At 34.3% G+C, this 10716-nt stretch overlaps 1 pseudogene; it reads right to left on the bottom strand.

The window, feature by feature from the left end:
• Positions 1–4407: 4407 nt before the first annotated feature.
• Positions 4408–5300, bottom strand: LOC123620423 (annotated as a pseudogene).
• Between the last annotated feature and the right edge of the window lie 5416 nt (positions 5301–10716).

Raw genomic sequence — 10716 nt, 5'->3', positions numbered from 1 at the left:
GAATATGATTCTCTGAAAAAGTTTTTCTAAAGTAATGTTCTACAATCACATTTTGCCCTGTTCAATTAACATTCCAGTAGATACGATGTAGGTATTATATTTCATAAATGTGGAAAGTTGATGTTATATTGCCAGTCTGAATTTACCATTTAGATTGTTTTCCGCTCTTTCTTTGCCAATTGCCTAGAAAATCCTAGGAAGCCAGGCACAGTGGCTCACACCTATAATTCCAGCACTTTGGGAGGCCAAGGTGGGAGGATTGGATCACTTAGCCCAGGAGTTCAAGGCTGCAGTGAGCTATGATTGTGCCACTGCACTCCAACTCTGAGCAACACAGAGTGAGACCTTGTCTCAAAATTTTTTAAAAATTGGATTTTTGAGTGATTTCAAAGTCATCTAAAAATGTTTTGGCACTGAATTCTTAGTACTTTCCAATTCATTTACAAAATTTACTTTGGTTCCTTGTGGAAAAAAATTATTTAAAAATTTGATTATTATATACTGTGCAACTGTATTTCCCAGATTTTAGTGTCAGTTGGTATTTCTTGTCCCAGACTAAGCACTAAATTTATAAAATTTCTCAGTGTAACTATTCTGCAATTGATTATACATAGAATAGCCATAGTTTACCAGGAATTTTTTTTTTTTTTTTGAGACAGAGTCTCACTTGGTTGCAGTGAGCTATGATGACACCAGTGCGCTCTGTTGCCCCTGCTAGAGCGCAGTGGTGTCATTATAGCTCACTGCAACCTTAAACTCCCAGGCCCAAGCATTCCTCCTGCCTCAGCCTCCTAAGTAGCTGGGACTACAGGCATGTGGCACCACGCCCGGCTAATTTTTTTCTGTTTTTAGTTGTCTGGCTAATTTCTGTTTATTTTTTTAGTAGAGATGGGGTCTTGCTCTTGCTCAGGCTGGTCTCTAACTCTTCAGCTCAAGCAACAAGGACACTTTTGAATACATTTAGAGCCTACCCAAGATACTCCAGGATGATCTCCCCATCTCAAGATCCTTAATTTAACCACCTCTACAAAGTCCCTTTGGCATGTATGGTAACATTTATAAATCCTGTGGATTAGATTGTAAACATCTTTGAGGAACCATTATTTAGTCTCCCAAATCATATGGTAACATAATTCAAGAAATAATGATCCTTGGGTGATTTATTTGCATATTAAAGTTTAAAAAACACTATAACAGATGTGTTACCATTTTTAAACTGCATTCGTAGAGGGTTATTCCCATTTATGAAACTGAAGAAAGGGCAGATCCTTAGCTTTTTGAAAGCTTTATTTTTCAAATATTATTTCTTAGTTATAAAATATATGTAAATATAAGCTTTTCCCACTAGCATTTTCAGTTGCTTGGTTTTAACTCATGATGGGACAGTACACCTATCATCCCACAATTTGTACGGGCTTGCCACATAATGCTAGACTACTAAATTGGTTAAAGTGTCACCTTCTGGCAAATCAGTGATTGCATCCAGGTTTCATCTTAAGGTTAGTCAATAAGGTAAATCCAAAGGATATATATTGCCTTTTACGCCTTTTCATGTCATTACTGTGATCACCCTTTCTGGTAATTCATTTGCAAACATAAATATATTTGCTTACATACATAGAAAATTTATTTTCATTGTTTTTTGTGTCACTTTATGTTTTAATGCTTTGGCCACAGTCAGTACAACACAGGCTATTAATATAGTCTACTTTTAAAATTACTCATTCCAAGAACAAACAAATATTAACAATTCAAAATTTGCTCTGCTTTGAGAAATGCTTTCTACTCTGGGGGTACTTGGAAACTCAGTTTGATCCCAAGTAAGTTATTAAAAGGATAAAATATAAAATTAAAAGCTCAGATAACCTAATTTAGGGTTTTGTTTTTATTTATTTTTAGGATAGAGGCTTAACATTTCAAATGCAATTGTTACAGATCTTTATTACTAGAGGAAACCTTATAGATCATCCCATCAATATCTTTGATAATAAATCTCCACACTTTTTCAAGTGTGCATGTTATCTTTTTTGCGAATCCTTGGTTTTATAAACATCTTTTATTGAATTGCATTTTTTTCCCCAGAAAAATGTATTTTTAGCTTCCATCTTGGGATGTATAACTTAAAACATATTTATATAATGTTTTATCATTTAAGAATTTTTTTTTTTTTTTTTTAGAGATGGGGTTTTGCTCTATTGCCCAGGCTGGAGGGCAGTGGTGCCATCATAGCTCATTGCAGCCTTGAACTTCTGGCCTCAAGCTATCCTCCTGCCTCAGACTCACAAAGTGCTAGGATTACAAGCGTGAGCCACTGGCACCCAGCCAGGAAATACTTTACATCATTTTATTTGATCCTACTAGCAACTTGTACGGTGGACTGATAGGCTGTCCCATCTGCTTTTCTTTCCATCCCTTCATCCATCTAGTGCCTAACACGTATTAACTTCTTGTTGAATAAATAAATATTTCAGATAAGATTTAGAATAAATTCTGCTTTTCAAATGATCAGATAAAAATACTATTTGGTCATGCATAGGATGATGTTTCTGAGCATTTTTTGTTATAAATACATAATAGTCTTTTGGTTTTTATCTTTACTTTTTTATTGTAAAATAGCTATATGTAAAATTTGCTATTTTAACCATTTGTAAATGTACAATTAAGTGTGAATAATTATATTCATAATATTATGTAACCATCACCACTGTTCCTTTTTTTTCCCACCCACAGCTCATTGAGCATCAGAACATCACCACTATTTCTAAAACTTTTTATTACCCCAAACAGAAAATCTGTACCCATTAAACAGTAACTCCCTTTTCTCCCCTCCCCTGAGCTCCTGGAAATCGCTCATCTACTTTTTATTTCTATGAATTTCAGCTCCAACTAAATAAATAAAAGATAAAAATTAATTCTACCCAAGATCCCAGCTCCAAAAAAAATCTATTTCTATGAATTTGCCTACTATTGTAGATATTTCATAGAAGTGAAATCATTTCTTTGAGACACAGTCTCACTATGTTGCCCAGGCTGGCCTCTAACTCCTAGTCTCAAACAATTCTCCCACCTCAACCTCCTGAGTAGCTGGGACTAATTTAAAACTAATGAATTATGTGTTTCTAGGATTTTCCATTCAATATTTTTTCAGATAACAGAAACCATGAAAATCGAAAACCACAGATAAGGGGGGACCGCCATACATTTTGTTGACCCATTCTTGTGTTGATGGACAGTTGGGTTATTTCTAATAGTGTTTTAATTGTTTACAAATTTATATAAGTAACAACTTTTTTTCCTGAACCTTTTATGGACCTTTATTGTTTATCTAGTTTGGGGCAATTGATTTGTCTTTGATATATTTTTAAGCTATTCTACCAGCTTAAATTTTAACCCTAGTAGGTTTATTTTCATTTCATAGATTAGCTATTCTTATTTTATCTCTCATTACTGTATTTTCTTGTTAATAATGTTGTTACTAAAATGTTTCCAACTAGTGATAAAATTATAGTATGATGTGGTAGAAAAAACAGGACTGGCCTGGTGAGGTGGCTCATGCCTGTAATCCCAGCTACTCAGAGGCAGGGGAGGATTGCATGAGGCCTGGAGTTGAAGACAGTTTGGGCAACATAGTGAGACCTCGTGTCAAAAAAAAAAAAACATCCTAAATCAGCAAAGAACATAGGACTACAGTTAGAAGACAAACATATTAATTCAAGTTGAGACATTAATAAGCCATATCAATTTTGGCACCTTTATTTTATCATGTCTTTACCTTATTTATAAAACAAGATAGGACTAAATGATTGCTTAATTCATTGCTCTAAATTTTGTGGTTTCTGCTTTTGTAGAGGCTTTATTAAATATTCATTTTAAATGATCAATATTGGAAACAGAAAAGAGTGACATTTATACATTTTTATTTTTAAATCTGTAATGCTAGAATTCCCACTGCAATATATTGCATTTCAGTTTTGAGACTTGATGTTGAATTGTTCTATTGGTTTTAAAAAAACATTGAATTGCAGAAGCGAGTCTGGCTGTTCATAATATGTATTTTTAGTTAACATCAGTGCCTAAATTTACTGTTACTGTTAAAATTTACAGAACATTTTGCTCCCTGAGAACTGATTTTGGCATAAAATATGTTGACAAGATTTCATGTTTTTTTGACCACAATATATTCCTTTGTTTGTTTTCAGTTTTAGTTCACCATTGACATCTGCCTCTTTATGTTTCAACTATCCATTTGACTCCCATTATGTGTAGTAAGATGTGAGGGTTTTTTTTCCCATTTTCCCAAGATTAAATGTTTATTAAAACACACCACACTGTATAGAAATCAACATTCTCTCCCATAATTCTCTGCATCTGGGACTATAGTAATGTCACTGTCCCTGCCCCACATCTTCAAATTAACATTTTCAGGTCACAACAGTAAGTCTTCCCAAAGGGGACCTTCTGGAAATACAAGTTGTTTCCTCAGCTCATATTTCCCTCTTTTTGTAGCATGCACCAGTAGTCTATCCAAGAAGTATATATTGGGGGATAAGGAGGAGATCCACCAGCAGGTCCAGAGTTGTTGACAGCTGTAAGATTAGAGACAAGCACAAAGGGATAGGTCAACATACTGGCAAAAAAATCCCATGACAGCTTGGGTATAACTTCATTTCATTCATGATGGAAATTCCATTGTCCAGTGCATGGATATTGACAACATAGGTCAGTGAATTAACAGAGCCACAAAAAAATGTTACCTAGGAAGCAAGGAACAAGACCCATGAAAAAATCCTAGGATGCCCTCTTCCCAGTAGATGGTTACTATGGAGTCACAAAATCCACAGTACTTGGATTCTCTGCTAATGAATTGTATCATATCATAGATCTCAAGAGAGATCATGTGGAAGGGATATGTGATGAGGGTAGCAGCAGACCCAGCAATCATCTCTCCAGTTTTCTCCTTGATAACTTAGTCAAAAGAAGATGAGACTTCTTTCTGTACATTTCCAGATCCTAACTGCTCACACTTGTCACACTCCTGGTATTGCTGTAAACTTTGCCATGGACCACAGTTCCAAGGACTCCTGAACACAGTCTTGGAATTAAGCCTGTGAACAACCCAGGCCTCCAATCGATGCTGGCAATGTGTTGAACATAACATAAGATACCAGGAAGCTGATATACATGTTGCCCCAAAATATTTTGTCCTGTTTTTGGAGGAAGAGCCTCAGATCCCACATGAACGGCTGGGACAGAATGGTGAGACCAGAGCCCAGGAGCACCTGGCTGGCCAAGTCTGCCATGATGGCACCCCCAGACGGACAGACAGCTACCAAATGTGCCAGTCATTGTGTGAGTTTTTAAACAGCATTACTCTGATAGCAATTTCATGTGTAGCTTATTTCATGAGGATATAAAGGTTAGGCTTACCCAGAAGAGCTTGAGAATTCATGGAAATTATGTCCTACTTATTAATACTTTCAAAATAAAAAATTAATACAAGATAAAGGACTAGGCCGGGCACGGTGGCTCACGCCTGTAATCCTAGCACTCTGGGAGGCCGAGGCAGGTGGATTGCTTGAGGTCAGGAGTTCGAGACCAGCCTGAGCAAGACCGCATCTCTACTAAAAATAGAAATAAAAATTATCTGGACAACTAAAAATATATATAGAAAAAAAAATTAGCCGGGCATGGTGGCGCATGCCTGTAGTCCCAGCTACTTGGGAGGCTGAGGCAGTAGGATCGCTTAAGCCCAGGAGTTCGAGGTTGCTGTGAGCTAGGCTGACACCAGGACACTCTAGCCTGGGCAACAAAGTGAAACTGTCTCAAAAAAAAAAAAAAAAGGACAAAAGCCTTTTCGTCCTTTGTCTTTGACAAAAGACAAAGGAAAGAGAATTTGTATCAAGAATTCATGTAAACCAAGGCAAAGAAAAACATAATTGGTTGATTGTCACTAGGATTCTTTAAGAAAAATATTTCAATTATATATAATAAATATATATGTTTCAGTTATACACATATAATTGTTTCTCTTTTTTTTTTTAAAGAAACAATTGGTTACATAACTCTCTTGGTCTAATGATATGAGGTATACCAGTTCCTCAAGAGAAAAAATGTTTTCTGGTCTTTTTTTAAATTACTTTTTGTTTTTACTAAGTAATATTTGCATAAGATTTAAATTTAAAAGGCACAAGATTTAAAATTCAATGAAAAATAAGTCTTCTTTTGTCTCCTGTCCCTTACTCAGTTTCTTTTTAGAAGACAACCATCATTATCAGCTTCTTATATGACCTTTCAAAGGTATTCCAAGTATCTAAAATATATTTTTTCTTTAACACCCAAATTTTAAATAATACATACATTCTCTTGAATTTACTGCTTTGACCAATAGTGCACCATAGAAGTAGTACTATTGACTTATGAGACTAAGTCATAAAAGACTATGCACCTTCTGTCTTACTAGAACACTCACTTTTTTACCCCCACTTTCACTACTTCTGTTCTATAGAACACTCACTCTTGAAGCCCTAAGCCACCATGTAAGAAGTCTGACTACTGTAAGGCCACCAGGTTTTGCACCTTATTTCTGCCAGTACGTGTAGAATTTTCTCAGTTAAAAAGTTGCCATGGGGCATTCCATCGAATGAATATACTATTATTTAATCACTTTTATTGATGAATATTTAGGTCAATACAATTTTTTATGAGGATGCAGGGTTTTGATCAGAATGTATATGCATTTAAAAATTTGATAAAAGTTGCCAAATTATCCTCCAGGGAGGCTATCAGTTTACACCTCTACCAGTGATATTGAAAAGTGGCTGTTTTTCCACACTCTTGACAACATACTTTTATCTTTTTTGACAATTTGATAAGTTTTTAAAAATGACATCTCATAATGTCATTTTACATTTTTCTTGGCTGCATCAGACTATCTCAGCTTGATGCCATTAAATATTTGAATCATAATGAACTTATCTGATTCTATGCATACCAATTTCCCAGGTACTTTGGTTACATCCAGATCAATTAAAATGTCTGGTCTCCTTGGAATAGTTCTCATTGTAAATTCATATGTTGTCATTGTGATTTTTATATATTCTTGTGAGATTTGTTAGTATTAGTTAATATCCCTTCATGTAATTAAATTTGCAACACTCATATTTCTGAGCCTCCAAGTTCAAGTTGCTGAATTTTGTATAAATTCATGAAGATAAATGTCATTATGGTAGTTTAAAACAAATTCTTTGACATTCCTCCCATCAGAAGGTGAGGTATATTATGTCCCCTTCTCTTGAGTTTACTGCTTTGACCAATAGTGCACCATAGAAGTAATACTATTGACTTATGAGACTAGGTCATAAAAGACTATGCACTTTCTGTCTTACTCACTAGAACACTCACTTTTTACCCTCACTTTCACTACTTGTGTTCTATAGAACACTCATTCTTGAAGCCCTAAGCCACCATGTAAGAAGTCTGACTACTGTAAGGCCACCATGTTGGAAATGTTATGTGTAGGCATTACAGTTGACAGCCCTAGGTGAGCTCCCAGTCAATAGCCAGCATCAACTGCCAGCATCAATGGCCAGCTTGGCAACACAATCAAATACCTTGAAAAATATTTACAAATTAGTCATTTTTCCACTCATTTTTTTCAATGTAAATGAAAAAAGTGTAATATAAGTCATCTTGGACATCTAGCCCAATTGAGCCTTCAGATACTTTATCCCCAACTGCTATCTGACTGCAACTTCTGAGACCTGCAAGTGAGAACCACCTAGCTGAACCCAGTCAACCTACAGAGCTGTGAAATACAGTAAAATGGTTTTTCTTCTAGCCACTAAGTTTTGAGGGAGTTTGTTTTGCAGGAATAGATAACTGAAACAGTCACCTGAGAACTTCTCTGGGTGGGTTGTCAAATCTTCCCAAATTGTGTTTTTAGGTGTCTTCTTAGAATTTTAGATCCTCCTGTCCAGTGTGTTGTAGCTTTTTCTGTTCATCTTCACTCCCACTGACACCATTCTTTTCTGTACTCTCATTATCTCCCATTGCCCAATTATTTCCAGCCTTCAATCTCTCTTCTTCAATCCATACTGCACTTATCTGAATGAATGTTTGCGTATTAAATTTTCTTAAAACACAATTTTCATATTTCTTTTTAATTAAATATTTTTGCCAATAGATGGAACAAATAATTGCAATTCCATCTTCCAGTACAGCCTAGATCTAATCTTGAACTTTTGCCCATAGGCTTTATACTTTACAGAGTCATGAAATCATTTGCATATATTTCCAGAGATAAAAAATTTCAGAATTTTATGTGACAATTTAAAAGGATATTTTAAAAATTAATAATTTTATGTGTGAAGGACCTGGCTTTATTTTGCATACATATTTTGATTTGCTGTCTTTGTGTAAATAACTGCATGGTATTGTACTATTATTTAGGTATATAGAGGTCATTAACGATTCTCAGATCTTGCAGAATTACTGGAAACCACATGTACTATAGTGGTACCAGATATGTCATTTACAGAGCACTCTTTCATAAGGCAGCAAACTACTTCATATGCCCAAATCATTTTCTTTCTGGAAAAGATGCATTGTGTCAGCATGGTTACCACGTGTGGTAATTGATAATGTCTGTGCCACATGGCTTACTTCCACCCTTGTCCGACACAGCTATTCTACCACCTATGATTACCATATGTTGCAGCACTCTAGGTTAATGGAATCATTTCCATCTTCCCTTCTAGTCACAAATGTCACTGTGGCTCAATTCCATCAGCTACACTAAGAATAAAGTATTCAGTACTATCTAAGCATAGAAGACACCTTTGTGAAGAGTTTTTATATTTAGTTGACTATTTCATTTTCATTTTAAAAAGCAAGTGGTTTTTTTTGATGAATGTTCCAGAGTGAGGAATAGACATCTGCTGACTGGAATAGGACATGATCAATACAATTCTTGCATGTATTTATTCTAAGCAAATATATAAAAGTAATTAAAAATTAGATGATAATAAAGGTAAATTTTTACCACAAAAGCACTTTTTTGGTTTTTGTAAAGTGAAAACTAGTAGCAAAATGTTGAAGTGGATTTTTTAATAGTCAATTCATTTTAAAAGAACTATTCATCATAGAGGGAACATACCACATATTAGCCATTTATAGTGCTATCATCAAATTATCTTTACCCCTACCCTCTTCATCTTCTGTAAGCTTGTCATAGTAAGTTCAAAAATAATTTTGGCTCCTCAAAAAACCGTGCTAGATAAAAAAGATTGTTATTGTTAATGGTTAAAACATTAAGAAAAAAGGTTAGACCCTGTTTGGGGGACTTCTTTGCTTTTTAAAACTGGTGAAATATAGTACATGTAGGCCTATTATTACCTGACATCAATATTAATTTTGACAGCTTTGGACTGTTGCTGCAATATGACCATATTTACCAGTAATAGAAGAAGAATAAAAAATTATTGCGGTAATATTTTGGCAGCAAATAGGGATGATTTTTAAATTATATTATTGATCTGAGATGTAAAAGAGGAAGTTTCTATCTGAAAACATTTCTGTGTTCTCTGTTTTCAGTTGTCAAGTATTCTGTTTCTCCCGACTAGTCAATTTGATAACAGAATCAAATTAATTTTTTAAAACTATTTACATATTAGCCTTCCCTTCAGTTTTAAAATATGATTTAAAAATATACATTTTTATATTTGTAACTTTAACATTCATCATTAGGCCTAGCCTTAAACATTTACATAGTCATCAACTTTTTAGGCCACTGGATCTGAGCTATATATGTGTTATTGTTATTCTCTCAAAAATATAAAGTGTCAATATTTAGTGTAAACAAAGTATATTTTGCTATTTCAGATATGATATTAGTTTCAAATCAATGATTTTTTTTACAATTAGCAAGTCAAAATTAGCGGCTTTTGGAAACAGTATTTCTATTTTTCTTACAAATAGATAAAACATGCATACTTTAGAATAGAAAGAATATTCTAGACTTGCATAGTCAAGCTACTATTAATTGGAGATAAATTGAGAAGTTACATATTTTTCTTAGTTACAAGCACTAATTTTTCATATATCAATATTTTATTAAGTTTTTAAAACTAATAGACTATTTTTTAGAGCAGTTTTAGGTTTACAGAAAAGTTGAGTAGAAAGGACAGAGTTCCAATATATGTCTTCTCCCACCACAGTACTCACAGTTTCCCTTATTATTAACATTTTGCATTAGTGTGCTACAATGGTTATAATTGATGAGCCATTATTAATACATTGTTAATAACTAAAGTCCATAGTTTAAAGTAGGTTCACTCTTGCACATTCTATGGGTTTTGACAAATGTATAATGGCATGTATCTACCATTACAGTATCATACAGAATAGTTTTCACTGCCCTAAAAAATCCCCTGTGTTCTTACCTATTCATCCTGGCTCCTTCTCCTTGAACCACTGGCAACCTATCCTTAACTTCTAATTCTAGGAAATAATTTACTGCTAACTTTGCTTCAAGTAAACTCAGTGTTTCAGTAGCACCTCTGGAGGCTTAGACTTGCTTTAACTTTGGCTTAATCCATTTTGTAATAGTTCCTTAAGGTATTATTTGTTACCATACCAATTGGATCCAGTTAAGAAAACAGAGAATTATATATAAGAAATTGGTTACACAGTGATGGAAGAGCTAAAAAGCCAAAATTC

The sequence above is a fragment of the Lemur catta genome, chromosome 15 (assembly GCF_020740605.2).
Source record: "Lemur catta isolate mLemCat1 chromosome 15, mLemCat1.pri, whole genome shotgun sequence".
NCBI lineage: Eukaryota > Metazoa > Chordata > Mammalia > Primates > Lemuridae > Lemur > Lemur catta.
This window is presented reverse-complemented; position numbering and strand designations above follow the sequence as displayed.